Genomic DNA, 26,880 nt, shown 5'->3' on the forward strand with positions numbered 1-26,880 from the left:
AAGCCTATTTTCTCTGTGCTTCATTACCCCTCTGTTATAAAGCTGGAATCTAACTCCATTGAAATCATGTCAACACCTTCCTCCACCCACACCCTTGGCAACATCCTTTTCTTATAACTTACAAAATCTCTGGCTCCCAAGAACAATGGCATAATGAAAGGGAGACAGCAAGATAATCATAACTTAGATGCAAAGTGAACTGTACTTTCAGAGAAATCCCTTCTGCCAGCAGACAAGCCCACTGCAGTTTTAGCTTGACTGATTTCTGTGCTACCAAGTGTTGCCTCAATAAAATGTTCAGTAAACCCCAGCTATGTGTTTAAATGAAGCTAATCTGGGAGAAAGGAAAAAAAAAAAAAAAACACCATGCCAAAAATCAGACAAAAAATAAGTTGGTTAGCAAACAGCCTCATCTTCCACTACAGCACAAAACTGCATTATGTTCATTCAGCACAGCACAGTTCGATAATTCACTTGGTGAAATGCTCTTCAGTTTTTCACAGTGTCTGCAGTGAATAGCACACACTGGAACAGTTAAAGTGCCCCACTGAGGTGACTGAAGATTTCAAACCTACATAAAGTGCACCCCAAAGTAAAAAAGACAGTTCTGTTCTTTTTGTAACTCAGAATGAATCTCCAGTGTTTGTAACGTACAGAAGCAACACCAGAATGCTTTTTCCATCGGCGCTACGCTTCTTTACACACAGGATCTCAGACTATCACCCGGAGGAGGATACACTGCTGTCTCATTAAAACATTGTCAAAACAAGCCACTGTGAAAGCATAATATTATCTTCTAGAGTTTCTATGTTTTAACATCCCTACTTCAAGCCCTTAGCACTTTTAGATTAAAAGTATAGTATAAAAGAAAGAGCAAACCTGTAGGAACACTCTCAAGCACAGGCACAGTTAGCAGTCAGTATGCTCTGCATTGTCTTTGTGGCCAGCCACTATGCTTGCCAAAACCAGAATGGAGCTGCACACAGCCTTCCTAAAAAACATCAAAAAAACAAAAAAGAGTTTTCAGTCAAATACAACTTACACTTTACTCCAACTGTATGTAAAATGAATAAAAAAGAAAAAAAATCAAAAGTTACAAATTAAGAGAAGTCCGATGAAGGGGATTCCTGGAATTTAGACACACATTTTTACAAGCATATTTTAACAATTGACATTGAATTAGTAGAAATAAGTCGAGTAAATGTTTCATTTTATCTCCTCTTTGTCTTTCTTTCCTCTCACTGACGAGTCAGGACAAACTTTCATCCCTCTCCAGTTTTCCTTTTGGGAGACCAATTATACAGTTCACAGTATTGTGCAGTGGTCCATTACAGTGTGGACCAGACTGAGCAGAGCAATGTCCCACAGCATCTGTTTATCTTTCCCCATGCCTGGATTCCAACCATGACCTTTGCAGTGAAAGGCCACCATGAAATTCACTCCAGCAGCCACCCAGTAACCTCCTTCTTTAGGTTTGTTCTGATTTTAAGTTAATCTGCCAGTAAAAAAGAAAAAGGCTGCACCAAGCATTGCACAGACCTGGAGGTAACAAGACCCAAGCACTTCCTAACCCTCTGAAAGTACTGGCTCTTCATTTAGCACACAAAGACCGCAACTCAAAGCAAAAGGACCAAATCTGGATCTCATAGAACACACCAGCAGCTTAGGGATTGAGACACTCTATAGAAAAGAAGTAGTACAAGATGTTAGACTAAGTTTTGGAACACAGAGTTAAGTTACAAACCATTCTTAACACACGACCACCAAAATTTTTCTTTTCTGCCTAAATTCCATGGCTACGGTTCATAATTTTCAATTGAATAACTACTTGATTTGAACATGCTGGATTTTGTTCTCGTTGACTCTTTTTGTGGCTATTTACTGTATAAGAACCTGGAAAGAGTTTAAATTAATTCATTGGTATGTAGCTGACCTTACCAAAAACAAAGGTAAATGTTGCCAACTAGAACTAAAAATAGTCTTAACAGCAAGTCTAGAAAGATGTTAGCAAATAAAGCACTTAGAAGAGACAGATCATGATAGAGATGCTGCAGACCTATAAACATGAATTGTCTTATCACAAAGATATCTGATAAAAAGATAAGCTACAGAAATTTAATCTTACACTCAAAAAAGAAAAAAATCTGTAATTTTCTTACTTTCTCTAACATTCTGGAAGTCTGCTATTTATGATACCTTTGCAGGTTTGATTTGCCTATGCTGCTAAGCGTACTCCTCTATGTGAACAGTTTTTAAAGTGTCATATGCAACTTGGATTGAACAAAAATACTATTGATTCAAGGTTAGCAGAAGACAACACACATACTTCCTTAGCTCCAAGCTCCTGAACAAATTGCCAACACCCAGCAGTATTGTCTTCCTATATCCAAGAGGGACAGACCACAAACAAGCAATGAGTTTACATTCAGAATTCCTCATCTAGGAGTAGAAAGTACATTCAACAAGAAACCTTTGAGGGGCTTATATCTTTTCATAAGGAAACACTGAACTCAATTTGTCTAAAGAAATAGGCAAAAAGACCATCTGGTCTCCATAGTGATTGTGCAATGGTTAGGTAATCCTTTTAACAGAGTAGGTAGTGAGCAAACTGCTGCCATGAACCTCAAAAGACAGACATTCAGTTCGTCAGGGCTCGAGCCTTGGCTACCAGGGTCCATTGTACATGTCTCTGATACACAGGCCACACAACGGGTGAGGGTATAAATTTATCTCAGGGCACAATGTCTACAAAGCAGTGTTTCAGTCTGTGCAGGAACCAGTCTGCACTACAGCAGAACAGCCAATAAATTCCATAGAAATAGCCCCAAGCGATTTTTCTCAGCATCCCAGCCATTCAGAAAGCTACGGTAGGCTCAACATCTGCACACTTTGCAATAACCCATTGGGGCATTTCTGAGGCTGCACAAAGACCATTGCCCTGGAAATCAGCTGTCATGCCTTTCTCTTGCCTCTCACTTGTGTGAAGCAATTTTATTTCTGTTACTTCCAGTTAGTGGAGGAAGAGCAGAGCAAGTCAGCTTATACCCAAAGGCTGCATGATAGAGGGGCAAGGTAGGTGGTGGTCATGGACAAACTCTGGCTGTGCTCACTCCAAACACTCAAGTGTTTTACACTATTTGATCTGTGGAAGCCCTGGAAATTACAGTGCAGGGGACAGAACTCAGCTTCAGCTACATTTCTCACAGATATCCACTGCTGCAGAAGACATGCTTTTCTCACTTCCTATGCAGAGGGATGAATACTTCTTGTGAGCAAAACCAGTTTCTATGAATATTTTCAGAAATTATAATCAGCATAATTAGAAAGCAGCTCACCATGCCTAAAGATGACTATTAAGAGTTTATTTGCTTTCAATTATAACCACATTCCCTAAAAAAGAAGTTTTCAATCTTCATCCTGGTTACCCTTGACACATTAAAAAAAAAAAACCAGCTATGCAAACATACTAATCTGGGAAGCCCACCATCCCCACCACACCTAAACATTAACACCAGTCACAACCCTAGGTCTAAAAATGTATTTCCCCACCTTGGGGCTTCTCCACATAAAGTTCTCTTAGACTTTTTTCACTTCACAACACAAATACACAAGCTCAGAAGCTGTTCTGGAGAAGGGCCTGCCACCTCTATTCCCTCATTATTACTACCACAGCTGGACTGCTTTACAAACACTAGAGGAGAAAATTACTTTCTTTAAGGGAACACAAGTACAAGTAGTGCTCAGCAATTGCAGGGGTGCTTTCCCCTCAAGTTTTAATCTCTCAAAGTTTTCCAAACTTTAGTCACTAACCGTATTCCAAGCAAAACTGAATCATAATAATAATATCCCAGTACTAGGTTTGCTTATGAGATACAACAAGGAATTATTGTGTTATGAACTGGTGGGAAATCTGAGTCAAGGGAGACAGGCTCCTGCACTGCTCTCATCTGCTATAGCAGGAACACATACCAAACATGATTGTGCTACTGTCAGCCATCTGCTTCCCATACAGTCACACTAACTGGGCTGAGACTCTCTAAAACTACAGGTCAGAAAATGGCAAGCTTCCAGATGGGAAGCTGTCAGTAGGCTGAATGCTCCACCACCACAGTCAGCATTGGACAGTGGCCATAAAAAGGCAAGAGGTTGTGGTAGCACCATCCTAGGGAGGCTCAGCAGATTTGCTTTACTGGGACTGTCTCAGTCCCATCCCCTAGGATGTTGAAAAATCTTAACTAAAGTCAACCCTAGCAATGTTAAACTTTAGTCTGGATCACAAAGTTACCCCTCATGAGACAAACACATGTACCAAAGCTAACTCTCTGATGTATTTTGATGATTTTATTCTGGGTGGCTGGTGAAAATAAATCTTCACTGGCAGATAAAAAATAAGTGGTCTAGAAACCACTTACCCCTGCTGAAGCTTCCCCAAAAATCTACTGAAGAGTTACAGAGAAGCTGAGTATCACTTTACTAAACATATAATCTGTGCCAGAGTGGCAAAACCAGTAAAAAATAAAAAATAAAATAAAATAAAATAAAATAAAATAAAATAAAATAAAATAAAATAAAATAAAATAAAATAAAATAATGGATGAGCACAAATGAGGCTAACATCATGCTATCAAATTGGCACCACTGAATGAGGGCTCATTTAAAAATGCAAGAATTCATGACAGTCTTCAGCGTTACTGAGAACAAAACTCTTCATGTACAGCAGAAGAGCTTAAATTTAAAACCTCCTATCATTAAGAAGTAAAAAGCATTTAAAAGGAGAGCTAGATTAAGAGCTAAGAAATAGGTAAGACCTAGAGCTAGCTGTCTCATCCCTATAAAATAAGATCCTACATAGAGTCATAGAATCCTTAAATTTGGAAACTGTCTCTAAGATAATCTTTACCCAGCACTGCCAAGTTCACCACTTACCCATAGTGTCACATCCACATGCCTTTTGAACCCTTCCAGGGATGGTGATTCCACCATTCCCTGGGCAGCCTGTTCCAATGTCTGACCACCCTTTAATGTGAAGATGTATTTTTTCTTCTAATATCTAATATAAAGCTGAACCTGGCACAACTTGAGGCCATTTCCTTTGGTCCTGTCACTTGTTACCTGGGAGACAAGAGCAACCTCCATCTTCTCAGTTCTTCACATTGACACAGCAGAACACAGTTTTAACTTTTTAAGAAAATATTTCCTTGAATGAATAAATAAATAAATAAATAAATAAATAAACTAACCAAGCATTTTATTTTTACTTATAGCTTAAGCAACAAGCATGTATCACAAACTCATTAGACTTTCTTCACTAACAGGAGGATTGTTACCTGCACCACTGCAGTTCCTTTCACGACAGGATAAGACCAATCCTGGAACACCTGCCACTGGGCAGTCCCTCACAGCCACCTACCCAAGTATAAGCATCTGCCAAAGAAAGGCAGAGCTTCAACTCACTCTGCAGTGATAAAAAGACTTCTACAAAGAGCCTTTAAGGGCAGAGTATATCCCACCAACTACTCTCTAGCTATGAAGCAAGAGGAGTCACATGCTTTCTGCTCTGTTTAAAGCCCTCATTTCTACAAGGGCAGGTAAGGGCTGCCAGCCATGGAGTGGGGCCAGTGTGGTCACTCTGGACTGTGCACATGGAGCAGGGAGGCACAGAGAGGAGAAAAGGCAGCACCGGGGTCCTTACACAGGCAGCTGCCCTCAGTGCACGGCTCCTAAATGCACCCCAGGAGAGTGTCACAAGAACTAGAGCAGCTGGGATAATGGACAAAGTGAAATTATTTCAGAACAATAAAAACTAAACAGAAAATCCCCTGATTTATAAGAAATTACCAATTTGTTTTCTTTTAACAGAGGACTGAGTTAGAAATATTGCAGGGTTTGATGTGCAGAAGTTTTACTGGTGGTATTTTACATCAGGAAAAGCTTTTTGAGTTATTTTTTGTTAGAATTGCCTGAGCAAATCCTGTATTTTCTTTCAAACGACTTTTACATCTTCTCCCACCTAACAATTAAAACACTGTACATTTTAAATGGCTTACAAAGTTTTTGAGATTGTATATAACTAACTAAATGTGTCCATAAGTTTTCCAAAGAATCACTGGGCTTTGTGAATTCTTACAGGGATACAGAATTACAGGTTTGAAGCTTTAATTAACTTTTAATCTACTTTGGTTTTTAATATGAAAGTAATACAAAATGCTAGAATGTGAACCTGCCCTCCCCTTCCTGCATGGCTGTGTATGGACGGATATATGAAATTAATGAGGGGGGCAGGTTAGCACAACACTCTTGCCGGATTAAATGTGGAGTTTCTTACTGGAAACAATTTACTATATTTTTTCAAACTACGCACTCTGGTCACATGCTTCCACAAATCAGAAGCAGATTTCTTATTCCTGCAATCTCAATCACATTCCTATTATAAAAATATACCATAATAATTATGCCACAGTATTCTTGGCAGGATACTTTGCATTATATACCACTGTATTCAAAGAATGAATAACTAAAACACCACAAGCATGCCTGTATTAAAAAAAAAATAGGACTATTTTGCCTTAAAAATTCAATTTGAAGCCAGAATTCCTCACTCACTCATTTGTCTCTAGAGAGTTCTAGTCTCATGTATTAGGAACTGTTTGGTAGCTTACACATCAAATTAAAGTCAATTGTTTTTCTCATTAACCTTAGTAGCCTTTATGAGCCTAGACACTTCTTTTCATGTTGTGAATCATACCTACATTGCAGATGGACTTCTAATTTCACAGTTTAAGCATGAAAGGGACACTCTCCTTTTCTGGTTTCTTCTCTTAAAATAACATTAATTCCAATTGATCTACAGTGCTTCACATCTATATCACATCAGAATTAAACATCCTGTACCTGGGATGTGATCCCTTCTTTTGCTCAACCCATCACTCTAGGTCCAAGACTCTGGCAGCTTCATTGAATTAGACTTTATAGCTTTCAAGTTAGTGCAATATGGAAGGCTGAATTAAGCCTGAAGATTCTTATCATATTACACCAGTGCTGATAAAATCTAAAACTCTAGGGACTTATTTTTCTTTGGCAGGAAAAACAAATTTCACCATTTGTAAATGTTATTGAATTTATACACAATGGCTAAAGTGCACATCCATTTAAATAAAAGCCATTAAGCTTGCTTAAAAAAAAAAAAAAAGAAAGAACCCACTAGGAATGGCAGCTAACATCTTGGCTTAGTGCAGTAGCTGCAGTAGTTAGGGTTGGTATGTCTGAGGCTGTATTTCCTGCCCTTGGAGGGGAAATTAACTCAGTGATCTGAAAGACTTCTCCACCTGCTTGGGTTGTAAGGACACTGTCAGGTCCTGGTGCAGAACTACATGGTGCTTTCAGGGCATTTCACAGCCTGAGGCCTCAGGTGGGGAGGATGGTGTACCTGAAAGGAGCCAAGATACTCCAAGCAGGGGAGCCTGGGCTCCAGCATTGCTGCCCAGCATTTGGAGACCAAGCGCAAGTCTGCAGGCTTTGCTTAGACAAACTCCTGAAGAGGTCTCTAACTCAGCCCTCTTTATCTACACTAAAACCAGGAGCGGAGACTTGGGCTTTCGGGTCAAACTGGGATTCCCAATTCTCCACTGGGAACATTTGCCCTTCTCCTTTCTTGTCTGTTTCAGTAGCAACCAGCTCATGCTATCAAAAACAACCACAGTCAGCAGGAAGCTACAGGGATATTCCCTCACACATATCCACCCCAAAACTGTAGGTGCCAAAATATCATTTGGAGAAGATAGGATAAAGCTTATTTTTGGACTAGGACACAGTTCACAACACCATGAGCAGCCACACAGACCCTACCAAAGAAGAGAAGCAAATGGCAGAAAGGAAGAACAATCCAAGACAGGAACATTAATACATTCTGCCCACAAAGACTCCTTCTGGCATAACACATTCCAAGTCTATTGGAACAACTCTTCACCCATGGTGTCAGAGAAAAGCCTCCTTTAGGAACTGGCAGAACAGCGTGTTTCAGGCTGAGGGACAGGGGCTGGGGTGGCTGCAAAACTCCCTGCTTGTCACCTATTACACTGCCTGCTCCACAAGCAGGAGGGAGAAAACAGACCACAATTGGCATGGTCTTTTTTACTTCTCAGTTTACACATTCATAAATACCTGAGGGTGTCGATTCCAAAGTAAATGCTTTCCTACCTTCAGCCCTGGAACTTCCTGAAGAGGACAGAGGATCTGGAAGTTAGACACCAAAAGTAAACTTGAGACACAGTCCCTTGGAAAATTGAAATCAGACCTTGATTTTTGCATGCCAAGAGCTCTACAGCAGTAACACAGCTGAAGGCTTCCTTTTCTGTACCCCTGTAGTACCAGCATGTTACTCACACATTAAAAGAACAAAAAGAGTACACTGAGGATTAGGTTTCCTCACTTAAAAATTGCTTTGTAGCTTCACAGCTACAGACTGCCCTAGTCAGAGTCCATCCACCCATGGATACCCCTTTCCCACTGAAAGTGATCAGATTAAAAAAAAAAAATCCAGCTCTTGCCTCTAAATTGTAACTGACCATACATTGCATAACAAATCACCTACTCTAAAGAGAAAGAAATGCGTGATTTCCAGAATGAAGTCACCAGTGTACAAAATTAACTCAGTGACCACATCAGCAACAAGCACAAACAAAGTTGCAAACTCTGACTGCATTGCAAAAGCAATTAATCACCACCCTTAAAAATAAAAAAATAAGAAAAGGAAACCAAGGGGCGAAGGCACTTCCTCATTTTTTGGGGCATTTTCCTCATTTTTATTTTGTCTGCCACAGCACATAGCATTTTCACTATTTGTGTACAATTATGTACTAAAAATTTACGTAGAAAGATCAAAAACTGTGCCGGACCTACCTCAGGCAAATGCAGAAGCTTTGGTTTTCCACACCATCTCAGTTCAGCAGTGGTAATAGTGCTGACTGAATTTTTTTCCTCTAATACTACACAAACATTACACCCTTGCTTGGGTACGCTATTTATTGTAAGTCACTCTAGGTATTACTGAGAATAGACAGAACAATAATAAAAAAAAAAAGACTCGGCAAGATTATTGAATTCACTGTATTGGAAGAGTCACTTTAACATAACAAAAAAGTACTATTAAACACATTTTTCATATTTTGCCTTAAAAGAAAAGTCCAGCCCCATCATAGCAGAGATGTAAAATGATCCCAGCAGTGGTTTATTTAGCAATTCAGGCAATAGAGTTTGACAGATGACCACCAAGAACTGTTTTCTGGAGGAAAACCATTCGCCTTGGGTGCAGCCACCCATAGCAGAGGCGGCAGAGGGGCTGCAAGTCCTGGCACCGCAGCAGCGCACTCCGTTTTCAAAGGCTTCCCAAGTCCTTCCCCACTTTTCCTTCAGCGCTCCAACCCTGGCCGGCAGCCGGAGAGCAGAGAACTGACTGCTCTCCCCCCGGCATCTCCCTCCCGGTCCCCAGTCCCGCTTACCTTCCCTGGGGCACTGCCTGCAGCCTCCCGCCTGCCCCGAGACTGCCACGGGAACAGGGACACGCAGACACAGCCTCTCCCTGCCCTGGGCATGCCAGGAAACTGTGCCTAACACTTCAGAGCGCACAGCCGTCGGGAACTAAAAACAGATCCTGCGCGAGGCTGGATGTATTTTTGTCTGCAGGCTACACACCCTCCTCCCGTTCATTTTTTTTCCATTGGTGGAACAGCATGATGCAGCTTAACCAGAGGGTGGTTTTCCACGGGCCGCCTGGAACGATTATGCGGGCCGGCCTGCCGCGATGCCGGGCAGCCGCCGGGGAATACACCGTGACTGAGCTCTTGTCTGACCCCACATTCCTGAGCCTCCAGGCTGCTTCCACAGGAAAGCTGCTTGGAAATCTGCTGAATTGCAAGGCGCTTGCCTGCCTGAAGGTAGCTCCAGGGTCTCCTCCTCTTTTTTTTTTTTTTTTTCTTTTTTTTTTTTTTTTCTTTTTTTTTTTTTTTTCCCTTTCTTTTTTGTCTTTTGTGCGGTTTTTTCCTGGCTTTTTCTCTTTTTTTCCCTAAGCTTGTTAGGGGGGAGTAGGTAACCCTAACATCCTTGAGTGAGACATCCTGGCAAAAATGTAATTCCTCAAACCACAGCAGGAATGCTGTAGTCACGAAAACACACTCTTAGGAGCAGCTCTCAGTTGTGTTTAACAACCCTGCACAACAGCATCTCGGATACAACCGCAAACTCTGACGCTCTCTTCCTTGCCACTTTCCTCTGTCAGACATTTACACTTTTCCCATGGAAAGAATTACCTTTCCCAGTATGTTTTTAATAACTGGTTTTTAATAACTGACCTTAGATAAAATGCATCTCTTCACATGCAAATGGCATCACCAAAATTTCAATATACAGAGTTAGGCTATTCATCTGTAGTTAGATGCATGAACAATTGCTTTATTACCAGAAAAGCTCAAAACTTCATTGACTGCAGCAGCAGTTGGTGAACAAACTCGGCCAAAAAACAATGCATTTATTCAAATATTCTAATAAAATTGCAGTTACATTCAAGTGCCAAGTGTGAAAATACAGCCAAGTTACACTGCAGATGACGTGTTCATTTGAAAATAAATACATGAACACTATAATAAAAAGCTTTAGCAATCCACAAAAGCCCCAAATCAATATGTAGGTCTACAAAAATGAAATAATGATTTGCACAGTAACAGAGGAATTGTCACCTAAAAGTGGACCCCTGTTTCACTGTGTCCATTATTCAGACTCATTATAAAGTCTCATTGTAGAGGAAACTCCAGAACCCAGCAGCTTTGAAGTAATTTGGAACAAAATTCTATTTAATCTCCAAAGCCGAGTTATAACTAAGTCATCCACTGGAAAACGACGACTTGGATCGCTTCTCAAACTTCACAGGTTAACAATGTTATCACTCTTCTCATCATGGCAAAGGTCAAATCCTTCCTTGAATTCTACTGATCTCCATCAAGTTTTCCATATGCAAGTTCCATAGGCCAGATTTTGTAAAACCTAATAGAGCAGTACATGACTTATGCCCACACTCCTAAATTCTACAATGGAAAATAGGTCTGCGGGCTCCACATCTGCTTTTTCTGGTAAAATCTTTTCCCCCTGGGCAAAGCAGACTATTTTCTTCTTCATATTCCTAGTATTCTAGGAACATTCTTTTCATTTAGTATTGCTGTGGTCCAATTATTTCATTAACAGGCCAGATCCAAGTCCCGGGACTAACATGGAGGCTACTTACTACATTATTTCTAATCTACCTGTGTACTCACTATGCCTTCCACTTTTTACCAGCCTGTTCCATCAATGCATTCCCTCTCTTTGTGACAAAGCAATCAACATTCATTAAATTTGGTCTTAAGACTCCAGTTGATACCCCCAAGTTCGTTTTCAAATAAGTTTTATTTTCAAAATTTAATCTCTAATATTCCTGATTACTTTTAGCACATAGGCATTGCACATTAAAGGCATACTTTTCTGACCTCTGCTTGACTTATGTGCTGCAGTCTAGCTTGTGGGTTACAACAGGAGAGTCCTTATTTATTACACTCCCAAAATTGACTCTCCACATCCACCTTGTCCCCCTTTTCTCACCCGCTGCCTTGCCATTATCAACTTGGGACAACCTGATAATGAAATATTCTCTGGAAATCAACAAGGAGTAGGCAAGCCCCATGGAGAAAACAACAGATTAATCTCTTACTACTATGAGAAGTATTTATGCACCTCACAATCTTCCACAAATGTATTATCATCACAACATTGCTGGGAAAGGAAAGGGTGTCATTATCCTTATTTTCTAAAGAGCTACTAGGTCACACAGGAAATTAAGGGGTATTTCAGTAAAGCAAGAGGAACCCCCCTAGCTTGTGTTAATGTATGTCTCTGGTAGTTTAATGGCTCTTAATGTCTCTGTTTTGCAATAAAAACAGTTTGTGCAAGAAGTCCAGAAGGGAACTAAAAATAAAGTTGTGTGTATTAATTTTGAGAATTCATTTCTCTCCATCTATAAAGATATTTTAAAGCCACTTTATTTTATAGATGAAGAGAAATGAATCTCCAAAATTAAAGATAGGTATTTTAACCTATCTTGTACATCACTTTTGCACTACAAAACCTTAGATTTTACTTCAAAAGTGCTAAGAAATCCCACTGTTACCACAGTTTTGTTTCCTAAGCAATGGAAATCCATGAAGAAAAAGACAGAAAAGGCACCTATCCCCAGCATTCATGCTGAGACAATAACACGCCTCCTTCCCTAAAGTCAGCCTACTGTCATACCCACTGCCATGCCTATAAAATATCTTTTCCTAGATACAGTCCAGTCTGTTTCTGAAATGCCAGTTCTCCATTTTACCTCTTGACTCCTCCTGCCTGGCTCACCTGACGTTGATACAGCTGAGCTGTGTGAAAATCCCTGATCCGTAAGGTCCCCCAACTAATACTCAACAGATGGGTGCTGGATGGGCACGTGTGGAAAGATATCAGTGTCTTGCCAGTCATGGCTTAACCACAGACTGTTACACAGATGTGTACAGAGCCTTCCCATGAAATCCAAAACAGGTTCCCATGCTCTGTGAAACAGAATCTATGTAGGAATTAAAGAATTTTAAGTAGGAAATTTGGGTTCTCAAATCAGAAACCTCTAGTAGAGCTCTCAAGAAAGCTGGGAAGCTATGCTATACTAAGTGTAACTAATGCTAAAAAATAATTGCATGTTGTTGTCAACAGGATAATAACCAGAGATGAGTTTGAAAGCCTTGCTGATCTCATGGCTGAAACATCTGAATCATGCAACATCTGCTGAAGAAATATTCTCATTAAACTGTACTTAAGATCCATTCTTGGTATCTTTGGCCTTGAAGTGGAACTGCACAAGAAACACAGTGGTCTCCCATTCAACCAGCAGTGAAGGCAAACCCTACATCCCATGAAATTCTTCCATAAAGACATCAGTTCAATTTCTGGGAACTCAACCTTCTGCAAGCCAGTGCACACACTTAGCTTTCTGATCTTATCTCAAAATGTTTATCAGATGGAAAGTGACAGAAAATTATTGTAGTCACTCATTACTTAATTCTGATTCAGAGGAGTTTGGGAAAAGACTGGACAGGAGCCTGTGTGTTAGCCCATTCCTGCTCACCAGAAAGCAGGCCATTTCACCTACTGAATGAGATCATCAACACAAGTCTAACAGCTTTGGCTGTAGGTCAGAATAGATGTTAAGCAATGAAAACATGATGTACATGAGCACAATTTTGTACCCTTAGTTATCACAGAGACTTACAATAATGCCCTAAGTACCTACTACTTTTCTCTCAGTCTCCTGTTCTCTCTGTGAAATGTGATGAATGAGATCAAAGGGATTCTCTCCATCCCCACCTCCCAGTGTGCCCTTGCCCAGCTCAGCAGAGAAGAGGGGCTTGCTGTACAGACACTCTCCACACAGACCTTGTGTCCAAAACAGTGAGAATTCATTGCTATTTAAGGCATGTAATAAAACACATTTGATCTTTAAAGCAAGATGGAATTTTTCCTTTCTTTTTATGTTGCATGGTTCTTTAGCACTGCTGTAGACAAGGGCTTACTATTTGTGGTTATAATCTATTTTCAAGTCTTACAGAGGATAGTTAGGGAATCGAAGTGCCTCTAGTTACTGCCTTATTCCTTTCAGTATAATTAAATTAAGAAAGATAAAGCATGATCACACAATGGCAAGGCACATGGCATGAGCATTACTGAAAAATGCCAAGATAGGAGAGAAAAATAAAGATGAACTATGCAGCCTCAATTTCAACAACTAAGCATGCTGGATTTGAGAAGCCTGGCATGCAATGATCCACCAGTAATCCTGCACTTGGGACTGGCTGGGATAGAGCTAATTTTCTTCATAGTAGCTCCTATGGAGCTCTGTTTTGGATTTGTGACCAAAACAGTGGTGATAGCACATGACTGTTTGCACTGTTGCTGAACAGTGGCTGCACATCATCAAGGATTTCTGCATTTCTCACTCCATCTTGCCAGGGAGCAGGCTGGGGTGGGCAAGAGGACACAACTGGGACAGCTGATCCCAACAGACCACATAATCCTACACCATATAATGTCATGCTCGGTAATAAAAAGGAGGGTTTGTTTTGACAGGGTTGGTTCTCATTGGAACATCTGAGACCAACAAGCAAGGGTTAACTCCTGAGACAAAGGTTTCTCTCAGAAGCAGCAGTACCCACATCGACAGACAGGCTTGCTCTGCACAACCTCAAAGGCTCACACTTTTTAATAGTCTTTTTTTCTTTAGAACTAACAGTAAAAGCTGAATTTTTGAAAAAAAAAAAAAAAAAAAAAAAAAAAAGTGAGAAACACTGATACACAAGACAGAGATGGGAACCTGTCCTAAACAGTACTTGCTACATCCAATATCACTAGAGCAGAACTGATATACCTTTTTTTGACAAGCACTCTACTTCAACAATACACTTTTTCAATATCCAATGAACACTAACAAATTTGAGTTAGCCAAATAGTTTTAATTAAAGAGGTATTTGTATCTTCCAAGCCATAATTAAAAGCTCTTTAACTGCAATAGTTACATGTAAAAAGGTTCTCAATTTAGGACAGTTAATTCTTGGGAACAAAATCTAACCTTGTATAAATATCATAAAAATATGATTGCAAAGGTTTTTGGAATACATTATGTTACAAAATGAGAACTGAAGCCTTCATACATGCCATTAAAAAGAAAAAACTTGTCCATTAAACATGTAAAAATATTTGAACGTGGAGTCATTTGTCACAAGAATATACTAGGAGATCTTACAACATAAATATTTACAAAGTACACGTTATTTCACATTCCATTACTACCATTGCTTGTTCCATTAACTGATCCAACAGACCAGCTAATTGCTTGTGCAAAATTGACTATTTGCTGTCATGCATTCAAGGCAGAAGCACAACAGTTGCAGGGGGTAGGAAGCTTTAAGGGGTTGTTTTCTAACCAAATCTATTAAATAATTATTATATAACTTTTCTTTAGAATACTGATCATAAGTTCATCAATTAAGTTAGAAAAATGTGCAGACAGAAATAAATGTTACAGAAAGATAAGTATGGCACAGTTTCTAAAAAAATGCGTCAAAACGCTGTTTACTTCAATAGCATAAACCAAAAGGCATATAAAATAGATTGTTGCAAAATGAATTTCAGCTAAAGTAGTCCTGAAAATGCATATGATTTTATGGGATATTTCATGACATTAATATTTCCCCAGAAGTTTGAGATCCTAGGGTTAGATGAGTATACAGCAAATTCTCCTTAAAAATACCTCTATCATTCTGTTTGTAGAGAAGCAGTTCAAAATGCAAAATAAGAAACTAACACGACAGAAGAAATGTTAAAGAAGTCAAATTTGGGGAGGGGATGTTGTTTACCTTTTTTTTTTTTTTTTTTTTTTTTTTTTTGAGTCTTGATTGTGGTTTCTCATTATAGCTAGCTGGCATACATACCAAAACTGGTAAATGGCAATATTAGCAGCTTATTACAATATCATTAAATTAACTAAAAGAAATACTTGGGTATAAAAGCTAGATGGAGTCTGGCTAACATGTGTTGCTTACACCCACACACACTGCCTCAACAGAGCCATGCACAAATCCTGCAAAGCTATTTGCCTGAAGCAGAGTGAACAATGAGAACAAGTTCAACATCTGCCAGGGTGTCCAACTGCTCACAACCATTTTTCTGGTCAGAGGGAGCATTGTTTAAGTTGACAGGTTCCTAATGGCCTGAATTATTTAGCAATTCTCAAAAGACTTTTTCTACTCATTAGAGAGGAAAATTCGAACCACCCCAGCCAGCGTTCCCTTGCTCCCCAGGAGCCGATCATGCTAATTGAGGAGAACATCACAATGTGTCCCATTTTAATCACATGAGTTAAGCAGGCAAGAGGCTTCTATTATCCCCACCCTACAATGAAAGATGGAGGGCGCCAGCTCCCACAATAATATGCACCTCAGTTTATCACCATCTCGATGTTGTTTAAAGCCTTCAGTCTGAACAAAGAGGGTGTGTGTTGCTGCTAAGCACTACACTCACCAAACTAAGCAGAGAAGTAAAATATATTAAAGAGAAAAGTGAAACACACAGTTTGAAGCCCGAATGCTAAGTGAGCAACAGTAAGCATCTCAACAGATGGGAAGTTAGGGGGAGGCAAAATAGCTGTTTATTGATTTTTTTCTTCTCATCTACCATATGATAGATGACAGGTATAAACAAAATAGAGTAGCAGCACAGAGGTTACAGACAAGTGATGCTCATAGCTAAAAAGCTAGAACTTTCAAATATATTGCCACATCTAAAACACATAGACATGAAGGGGAATGCTACTAGTAACAGCAGCTTTACCTATGATGGATTATTTCTCAGTCACTTAGAAGTAATCAAACATGCTCTGCAGCACTAATTATCTCACCTAATCCTAGCATTTCTCAACATGAGAAAAAATGCAAGTCTTACAATCAACAGGACTGCCTCATTTTCTTCACAGCCTCCAAAATTTGGAATCTCTTCAAAACCTAAGATCTGAACAGAGTTCCTCACATAAACTTCATAAGTAATGTTAGTGCAGTAATTAGGAATGTCTGCATTAGACCTCTTTTACCAAAACACAGACCATGTGTGAGAAGAAAGAGCTTTACAAATGCATTCAAAAGCTTTAAGGGAAGACATGTAAATATTTGGTAGATTACCATTCAGAACACAACAGCTATAGAGAACTGCCAATTTGATGGAAGGACAAATGGAAGGAGAACACTTCCAAATTAATATTATTACTACTGCTCTTAAGCAACCACAATATGAATAAGAAACAGCAAAAATTAATTGCCTTAATGCATATAATAGGAGTTCAGGAAACTCCTTTCTTATTCTTTGAAGAGATGCTGCAAAGATACGCCTTTCAATTAATGTGATAAAAAAGCAAGCCACCAGTTTACTTACGAAATCTTTATTTTGTCATCTGCATATAAACATTTCCAGAAGCAGAAGATTAAGTCAGCGAGCTAAAGGGAAAAACATAAAATCTTCTGCCGGCATGACATTGTGATTAAATAACTAAAAGCCCAAAAAGGCAGAGAGACAACATGATGCTGGCCTATTCAGCCATAAAATTCATTTCCAATAACCACATTTCAGCGTGTAGCTTAGATCATATGTAGCATTTTCCTATTTGAGAGCGTGCAAGATTGATTGTTACAGGCTCAATTGTCCCATACACAGGCAAACAACATGTAAGGAATGATTAAATCAGCAAGATTCCCCCACTGAGCCTCCTACACAAGCTTACACTCAGGCAAGGGAGAGGTGGGGTCTCTCCCAAGAAACAAAAGCAGAGGATTATGTGAGAAGCCCAAGACAATCTGCACAAAGTCATGTGGCTAGGGATTTCCTCTTCCCCTTGCTGTGTGCTGGGCATCCTTGCCCCCTTCCAGTCTGAGCACGGTGGGCAGCAGAGCTGGACTTAATTCCCAGCTCAGGGACAAAAAAGAATCAGGGACCAGGGGTTTCTGAGGCCCTCTTTGACCATACTTACTGCCTTCCAAGCTAAGCCACTTAGGGATGTAATCCTTAATACCCCAATGTGCAGAAGTTCATAATGTCTGGGTCATTGTAAAATTCTGCATACCCTCGTCCCAGCCCAGCCCCTCTTGCATTCCCAAGAGCAGAGTCAGCCAGGCAGGGTCACCCTACTCCCACCCATCTCCAGGCACAGAGCAGGGGGCTTTTCCATGCAACCATGCTCGGAAAGACACAAGCATTTCCCTTGTGTGTATCCCAGTTCCACGTGAATTTACAAGTGGAGAATCAGCATGTTGTGTTTTCTATTTTCTCTAACAATTTAAGTTCCTTTCTCCTTGCCTGAGGTAGAAAGAACAGGGAAGGAAAAAAAATATGTTCTTGACCTCAACAGAATATCTTGTTAGGTTATGGCAGCCTCAAGGAGTCTTTCCTGGCATCTGAGAAGGGGGTTACAACTAACATTCCTGTTGTTTCACTTTTTCCATGAGGCCCAGAAGGTAATTCTATAGCATTTTTCCAAATATAATGAAACATTAACTCTATTGCAGTAAAGGCAACTCACAAAGTAATGTTTGGATGCTCTTTGACTTCAGTATCCCTAAGCAATGTGCTGCAGCAGATGTATTTTTCCAAAGTGCTCAACACTTTCTAAACAACACTCGTGCTGTGTGAGCAGTCTACTGTGTGGCAGCAGTTTCTGAGTCCTGACTGCTCTCTCCCTCCTTATAAAGCTGCCTTTTCAGCTTCCTGAAATATTATTGCTGACATAATGCCATTGTTAAGATAGAGCCCAATCCCAGCCAATCACATATAAGAGAAAGACTTCTCTGGGCTTTGGATCAGGGCAAAAGCAGTACCCAGAGGAAGAAGTCCCTGCTTTTCATTTCAGAATTGTCCTTAAAATATGTCTTACTCCAAGTATTTTATTCTTGACCTCATGGCAGGCTGCTAAGGTACACTGAGGCAATATATTGAAACATATCCCTCATCTTAAATTCAGATTATTGCATCTTTACTATCTCAAATTTGCAGAAAAATAAAGTAAATTTTTAAAATCAAATCAAGAAAATATTACATTAAGCAAACTCTCTACTTGTTTAACTATGTTAAATACAGGAAAAGAATATTCTGTTCACTGAACACACTCACTAACGAATGGAGTTTACCAATGCTGGCATTAGTTTTGCAGTACACGTGGGACAGTCTGCCACCTCTTCTTGCAGGATGTATTTGTGAAATTCAAGATGACCTCAGGACCATCCCCAAGAAATCCTTAACTCCTCTCCATTCATCGAAAATATTAAGCAGTCATTACCTTCCAGGTCCAATCAAATCCTGTTTAACACCCCATAAAGATATATATATATATATATATATATATATACACATATATATACACATATATATATATAAACTGGTCAACCTTCCAATGCAAGATTCATATCTGGACCTAGATTTTGAACAGTGTTCAAAAACAAGGAATGTCTGGATCTCAAGGTTTTACTTAATTGTGTCTGGAATAAATCAAATCCACAGTCTAGCTTGCACTTCAGCTCTGCATTTCCGAAATGCTTCCAGTGTAATATTTTAATCTGGTCAAATCACTGTTTTTATTAAGTGGAGATAGTAAAAAGTTTTTAAAAATCATGTGTTTGATACAATAATTTTCTTGAGATGTGAAATTGGTGGAGAGGGGGAAGTCCATATAAAATTCTGCAACATGTTTTGGTACCTTACCATTTTTCACTTTTCCACAACAAACTTCTACAACTGACAACTCTGAATTTGATAAATGAACACATACACAGAGAAAAAAAATGTAAAGTACCTCATTTTCCATGTGGTGGTCTGTATTTGCAACGTTAAGATGAACTGTCGTAGCTCAATGTCCCTGACAGACAGCAAGCCCTTTCTAGTGGAGACACTTGTTTGGCCCACCAGAATCTGAAGAACTGAGCAACACTACAACAGTGTGACAACAGTACAGTGCTTTTAATATGCCTAGTCTCAATTATAAAATTTGTAGCTGTTACAGCAAACTAACAACTCAACATGAACAAAAGTGAAAACACAGCAGTGACCCTTGCAGAGACTGTAAGTATTTTTGAGCTTGTTTTTGGTTTTTTGGTCTGTTTTTTTTTTCTTTGTTCTGTCTGTTTGTTTGTTTGTTTTTTGTGTGTTTTTTGGGGGTGGGTTTTTTTTTGTTTTTTGGGTGGTTTTTTTTGTTTGTGGTTTTTTTTTGGTTTTTTGTTTTTGTTTTTTGTTTTGTATTGGGTTTTTTTTTGTTTTGTGGTTTTTCTTTTGCTACCACTGCTTAAGAAAACGGTTACTGTAGAAGAGGTGAGGTTCAGAACTACTTACACAAACATACAAGAGAAGGAGGAGAACTAGAAATTCATCTTCACACTTTCTGGTAGCAGAGGCTGAGAAGCCCTTAATCCAAATGCCTACCACCATTTGCTAGCCACAGGCTGATGGGAAAATGAAGATGCTGGCCAGCACCATGGCAGGAGCCTGCCTAGAGCTTTCTGGCCTAGAGCTGAGCTGATGAGCTCCCCACAGGGCCAGAGCCCCTCTGCCGTGGCATGGAGAGAAGCCTGGCATCAGTAAAAACCAAAGCTAGTAAATGTAGCTCATTGGCTCACCCATTTGGTGCCCTTTATCATGCCTGCTTCCTACAGGTGTCTGTGATGGCCATTATAGATGGTGAAAGAAAGCAGCTGCTTTATTTACATCCTTTGGCAGGAACAGGCAAAATGTCTTTCTCTCCTTGGCTCTGAAATACAAGGAATTACAGACAAACACAAATGGATGCATATGCATTTCCTAGGGATAGAATTACAAATCAAACTTTGTTCCTGTGAAAGAAATACATCTCTTTTTCAAGCAGTCTCTACAGAAAACTCTCTTATTCTGCAAGTACAGGGCTGAGTATCAAATTTGACCTATTGCAGCATGTAGCACTTTTCCTCTGATTCCTAACAACATAAACAAATGCAGAAGACAGAAGGATCTTGGAAGATGTTCCCTGCTTCTATCACTTTTTGTTCAAGAATGGAGTGCAAACAGCAGATCTGGTCATGCCTCTGTCATTCATTCCTATTGGCAGAGGAAATAAGAAACAGTTATAAAACGGTTTGTCTCAAGTACAATCGGCAGGGAGAGCAGTCTTTCCAAAACAATGGAAGTTGTTTTAATTAAACACCTGAGTTCAGAGTACTGACTCAGAGGACAGCATTTCTACCAAGTGTACAACATAGACTAAGAAACATGTATGGTACTGTTACTCTGGGAAACAGAATTTCTTATGACTTCACAAGTAACATTTACTACCCAGGAAATGCAATTTCCATGGAGAAAAGCACTGTGTGGCTCTTTGGCTATGCACAGATTTATATTTAGAACTATTAATTTTCCCTTTCTTTCTGTATTATTGCATTCCTCATACTACACCAAGCTTAATGTAGGTACTTTTAGGAAGCCCATAAACAGCAATTTTCTTCCTGTACTTGGCTTGTACTGCTCAGACATTGTACTGCTTTTTCCTCTCCCATCCCTGGGGACTAGAATCATCAGGTTCTTTCACTTTCTCTTATAATACAGGTCTCTCTCAATATTGTTTTTCTGGTTTATATTGCTATTTTGCACTCGATGAGGTGATATAGCCACTCAGGATTCAAATGAGGTGGCAGATGAAACAGTAACTTTATCCTGCAAGCTCCAGGTCCATAGCAGAGCTGGGGATGGCTAAGACAGTGAAAAGATGAACACCTTCTCAGAAAAACTAAGTGCAAAACCTTATGAATTCATATTTGGCTGACTCTAAACCATAAGGTCATATGTAAGATTTTCCTTTTAAATTAGTATTTGGTTATTCTTTAAAAGGAAAAATAAACCAAAACAAAACAAACACCCCCCCTCCCCCCCCCCCCCCCCCAAAAAAAAAACCCAAACCAGCAACTAACTTTTGTACTATTTTAAAACAAATTGTCTGGTAGAACCTACAAACCCAGCTGAAGGACAAAGAAAACCACAACAATGCCAGACTGTTATCCCCACATCAGGAGTAACTTCAATGAAATCAATGCAATTATTCTGAAGAAAAGAAGGAAATGTTGGGGAAAAAGGAAAACCAAGCTGTTTTGCTGAGTTTAGTTCACCTACTACACATAGTTTCATCTGTTTCTCTGCTTTCACTTTATGATGATGACTGAACCTGTGATCACCCTGGAACACAGGGGAACTGAGAAACCTGCATTTCAAGAACACATTGAAGATGCTCATGACTTAGTTATATTATTCACTATTACCATTGTTCCCCATTTCCTTCCAAAAAACAGTCACACCAGATTTTTCTGAAGACAACAAAGGCTATGTGAAGTGATGGACTGTAAGGTGTCTTTTTTCCTTAGCTAGAGCATTCAATTTTCAAGCTCTCTCTGTCCCTTTAGAAAACACAGTGTAAGCTGACAAGTGGGAAAACAAAACATTTCACTTACAGAGGATTCATCCAGCAGGAACTTCATGAACTGAACAAATTGAAACTGTGGCAACCCCCCACTAATCCCAAAAAAAACCCCACAACAAATGACAAAAGTATTGAAATTGTCTCATTTTCTCACTAAGACTGCCTGAAACCAGATGGGGTTTCCCAAAGACATATGGTCCTACTTATATTAAAGCAAAATTCAGATCTGATCATTTTAATCTCCCATAGCTAATCCTATTTGCCTAACCAAGAGTTAAAATAACTAGTAACTCCTTCCTCTGCTGGTTCACTGGGAGACATCTACTCTGCTTTTCCTGGCTTTAAGCACTCAAGCAGTTCTTAAGGGCCACAGGACATTACCCTACAGATCATATAACTTAAATATTCTTCCTCCTCCAGCTTTTGGGAGAAAACTTTTCCATTTTACTTTATCTTCTGAAGTAGTCCCTTAAAAGAATTTATCCCTCGGTTTTGGGGTTTGTCTTTTGGTGGGGTTTTTTGTGGTTTGCTTGTTGGTTTTGTTTTTTGGAAAAGCTATATCTGTTTTACTTACAACACCAACAGACAAAAGAGGAAACCTGCAACTACAGTAACACAGGTCATTCATCACTCCATAAAATTGTTGTCAAGACCTGGACAAAGTTTACAGACTGTTCCGTGTTCACAAAGTTTTCACCAAACATCTGTAACAGTGTGGGGTCAGGGGAGTCTACAGCACTTGAGACAATTGATTTTGCCAAGATTATGTTATGAAAACCCCAAAAACTAAGATACATGTGTATTTTAGTGTGCCTCCTTTTTATTTATTTAAAAAACATTTTCCACCTGGCAAATTTTAACTTTTTTTTATTCAGCTCTGTCCCCAAATACTCATCAGTGTCCTACTTGCTCCTTTTCTCCCATAATACATTCCTTTTTTAACCAACATCACATAGCATCCAGGTATCATTAGCTGTCTCCACACTTATCACTTAGACTTTTCATAAGCGGCTGGAGGCTAGGACATCTCCAGTGTCTATGGATAGTGGTCCTGGAGCACTAGGGCTCTGCTGATTTCTGGCAGCAGCCTGACTGGGTGGTGTGGAACAGGCTTGGGAGGAGGGAAGCCAAGTCACACTTCCATGAGGCTTTTCAATTAATTTCTATTAGTTCCATTAAATAACTGTGTATTTTGATAAACTTTCTTCATTCTCTCTTGTAGCCACCACATTTAAGACATTCTGGACAACAAAATAGAGTAAATACATTGTTTATCCATTTTATATATAACTCAAATCTCAAAAAAAAAAAAAAAAAATAAAACTTGACACTGAAATTAGGAAGCCATGAAAACGCCACATGTAAACATACACAAAAAAGTGCCAAATTAAGAATTTGCTAAAATTAAGCGCAATCATACAAACATTTAAATAGGAATGATTCCTTATAACGTGACTTAAAAAAGATAAAGCAAAAAAGATAACTATGATAGCTTCTCAGTTGCCAAACAAAATTTACCATGGTAAATAACCCTAGAGAACCAAGCCAGCTCTAGGAAGAGAACTTGTATCCAGTACAAAATGAGTTTAACACACTCACAACTACCATACAGAGGTGACTCTTAGGATGGCAGCACAAGTCAGTCTAAACCCTCCTCCCATGCTGAGGAAGCCCAGTTTCCACAAACATACAGGATTTGAGCACGGCAAAAGCCTGCAGTCAGACACACCAGATGCTGGTCTGTTTTTCTCCTACCCCAAATCAGTTCACATTTAAAACTCTGGTTTACCACCAGGGAGGGAAGTGGGTTGGTTTGTTCTGCCCTCCCTTCCCACTTCCCTCCCAGGCCACACATGAAGGTAATGAGAATGCATAATAAGAATCAGACAAAATGCCATTTACTGCTTCATGTTCGTACAATAGCTGCACTCAGACAAGGGCCTCCTTGCACAGGCATGGCATGAGGAGGAAACCCCAAATCCCTCTTTTTCCACAGCTGTTCCTCTTATAGGGGCAGATATATGCAATGCCACTTAACTCTGAGGTATCTTATATCCACCTGAAAAGCAGACTAATTTTTATTGTCATTTTTCCAGAACAGAATAAACACAATTTTGAAAAGAGAAGGGAAGATTGCACACAACCCCTAAGGGCAGGGTACAGTCTCTTTATGTCCATTCATACCGCAAGGGAAGTGATGAATATGTGGCACTACTACTTGCAAATTAACTTTCTAGTTGAAAACAAATATCTTCAAATGCAGCTAACTACTCAAACACAGATGAGATACCACAGCAGCAGAGAAAAGAACATTCAAGGGCTCCCTCTTGATACCCTAGGAACCAATTTCACTTCCAGTGAATCATGTACATGAGCTTTTACGTGACAACGAACCTGCCAAAATTAAGGAAATAAAAATATTGTTGAAAATTGCTGAACATAATTGCTCTCCATCCATGTACAACTCTTGGAGCAAAGCATTTGAACTGCCAGGACTGCAAACAGAGACTATTTAGCAAAGCCAGTCAGTGGCTGTGCTCTGCTTTTGCTGGGAAGACGAGCACAGCAAGCCTGGAACAGCAGATGGAGGAGTGAGAAGAAATTCAAGGTCATTGAGGGAAATGCCTTTATCTTGGCCCTGAGATAAATCAAGACAATGCTGTCTCAGTAAAGTCATAGCTGAAAAGTGGACTGACATGTTAAGAAAAAGTAGAAGATCAATCCTACTGCCTCCTGCTGCTGGATTCCAGCTGCTTGCTGAAGGGAGGACTTTATATATTCACCATAAAGGAACAATTCTTCTTAAAAGAAATACTTAATTCTAAAGGTCACTCTACTTCCTTATGTAAATAACCCAAATAGCAAACCAGCACCAAAAGGCATGCCAGTATTTAACACAGGAAATGTTACCGAGATCAACTGCTGACTTTCATTTAAAAAACCCAGACAGCTTAAGGACTGATATCTGTTTGTTGGTCTGACCTCTTGGGACCTTGAATCCACTCGATTATGTCCAAAGAAACGTCTTTTAAGGACACTTGAAAATATAATAGCACATACTTCATGATGGAAAGTTATTCTTTTGCTCTTCATTCCTCTGACAGACAATCCCAGGAAGCTGCAACTCTTGAGATCTCTTGATCAGCTTCCCCTGTAAGCACAGTCAGGCAGCAAGGTCAAAAAGGAAACTACCTATAAAACAATTTTTAACACTACTTTTATCTTTTTATTATTTTTTGGTTTTAAGAGTTACATTATACAGAAGACTAAATGAAGCGTGTACAGTTTCTTGCAAAAGAGAAGCATTTATCCACTTCTATGTTCTTACTTTTGTTGCTTTAATGCTTTCTAACTTCCAGTGAGCAAGGAGAAAAGGTAAAAAAGTAAACAGAAATAAGTGATGTATTGTTATCCCAGACAGCTTCCTGTCCTGGTTTGCATCAACAGTATCATGAAATGAAGAACGACACAATATGCAATAGTCCTCCCAGCTTGGAGAAACATGTTAGGGTGGTGCACACACTGCAAAATGCTGCAGCCAGAGTACACAACTGGAGCACTCAGGTTTCTACATGCAAAAAATATTAGAAAAGCATTTTAAGCTCAAGCTTAACTTTTAACACATCTTTATCCCACTGAGGTCCTGTACTGCTTAAGGCTTAACTGATGCTTACTCCCTTCAAAAAGCACCTTTTTTTTTTTTTTTTTTTCATTTTCTTTCACATTCCTGAAGGTGAAATCCCAACTAGACCAAAGTTGGCATGAGATCACTTCCTGCAGACCCAGGATTTCACTTCCAGCTATGAATTTTCTTCAGATTAGCCTGGGACAAATTCTGTTCCTACAATTGTGATATTATTAGGCAAGTAGAGTGTGCCCTCTCTGTGTACCTCTGCCTGCAGTCCCTGTGGAAGGGTTGGACTATGCAGGGAGGGCAAAGTCATCAAGAAGTCCAAAGGATGGTAGCTAAAGCACATCAACTGCACAAATGAATGACAAGCAGGTTTTTGTCATCTTTGTAAGGTTCTGGCCCCCTGCCTTTTTTTTTTTTTTTTCCAATAACAAAGATCATGTGGGAAGTTTCTGAAGAGAAGAATGAAGAGACTCTTAGGATGAACTGGTCCCTCCTCCTCATCCTCTCCAGGCAATGTCCCAAGAACTGGGGACCCAAACATGGCAAAAATCAGTATAAATCAACAAATTTCACTTTTGAAAAACTTTTCATTATTTAAAATTATTTTTAATATTCCAGCTAACCGGTGCTGCAGGTTCTCTTCACCAATAGCAATCTTGATGTATTTTTCCTTACTGATGTCTGAGGAGGACTACAAGACAGCAAAGGTAGTCAGATTATCACTTAACAACTCTAACCTGCAGAATCCCTTATTTTGATATGGATAGATTTATCTTGCACATTATTTCCATTTTGGAAAGGATGCATTGGATACATCCATTGGATGCACTTTGCATCCATTAACTTGGAGGAGCTGCAAACAGGGAAGGAAGCAGGGAGCATGAAGGTAAGAGTGCTCCAGATGATGATTTTTGCAAGGCTGCAAAAGTATCCTAAAACTCAGTGCACGTGCACTGTGTGGGGAGGGGCTGACAGAGTGGAGGCGATAGCTTTAAGTCCCTTCCATCCTGCCCAATAAATCTGTGTCTGACAGATCCCCACAGGCCTATATATCATTTTCTTTTTCTTTAATTAGGAGACCAGCTGCAACTCCTTGGCCAGAGCCCAACCAAGCTTTACATGCTCCTTCTATACGTTTCTCCAACAAATAGTGCTAAGAAGCAAAGAAACTGAA

At 39.6% G+C, this 26,880-nt stretch overlaps 1 protein-coding gene across 1 annotated transcript in view; it reads right to left on the minus strand.

Annotated features, from left to right (window-relative positions):
- Window positions 1-26,880, minus strand: part of TIAM2 (TIAM Rac1 associated GEF 2) — a 166,432-nt gene that overhangs the window by 87,732 nt on the left and 51,820 nt on the right. The window contains exon 3 of the mRNA XM_053972797.1: window positions 880-991. The gene's annotated coding sequence lies outside the window, so the exon portion shown is untranslated. The remainder of the gene's footprint in view (window positions 1-879; window positions 992-26,880) is intronic.

Source organism: Vidua macroura, chromosome 3 (assembly GCF_024509145.1).
Source record: "Vidua macroura isolate BioBank_ID:100142 chromosome 3, ASM2450914v1, whole genome shotgun sequence".
Taxonomy (NCBI): domain Eukaryota; kingdom Metazoa; phylum Chordata; class Aves; order Passeriformes; family Viduidae; genus Vidua; species Vidua macroura.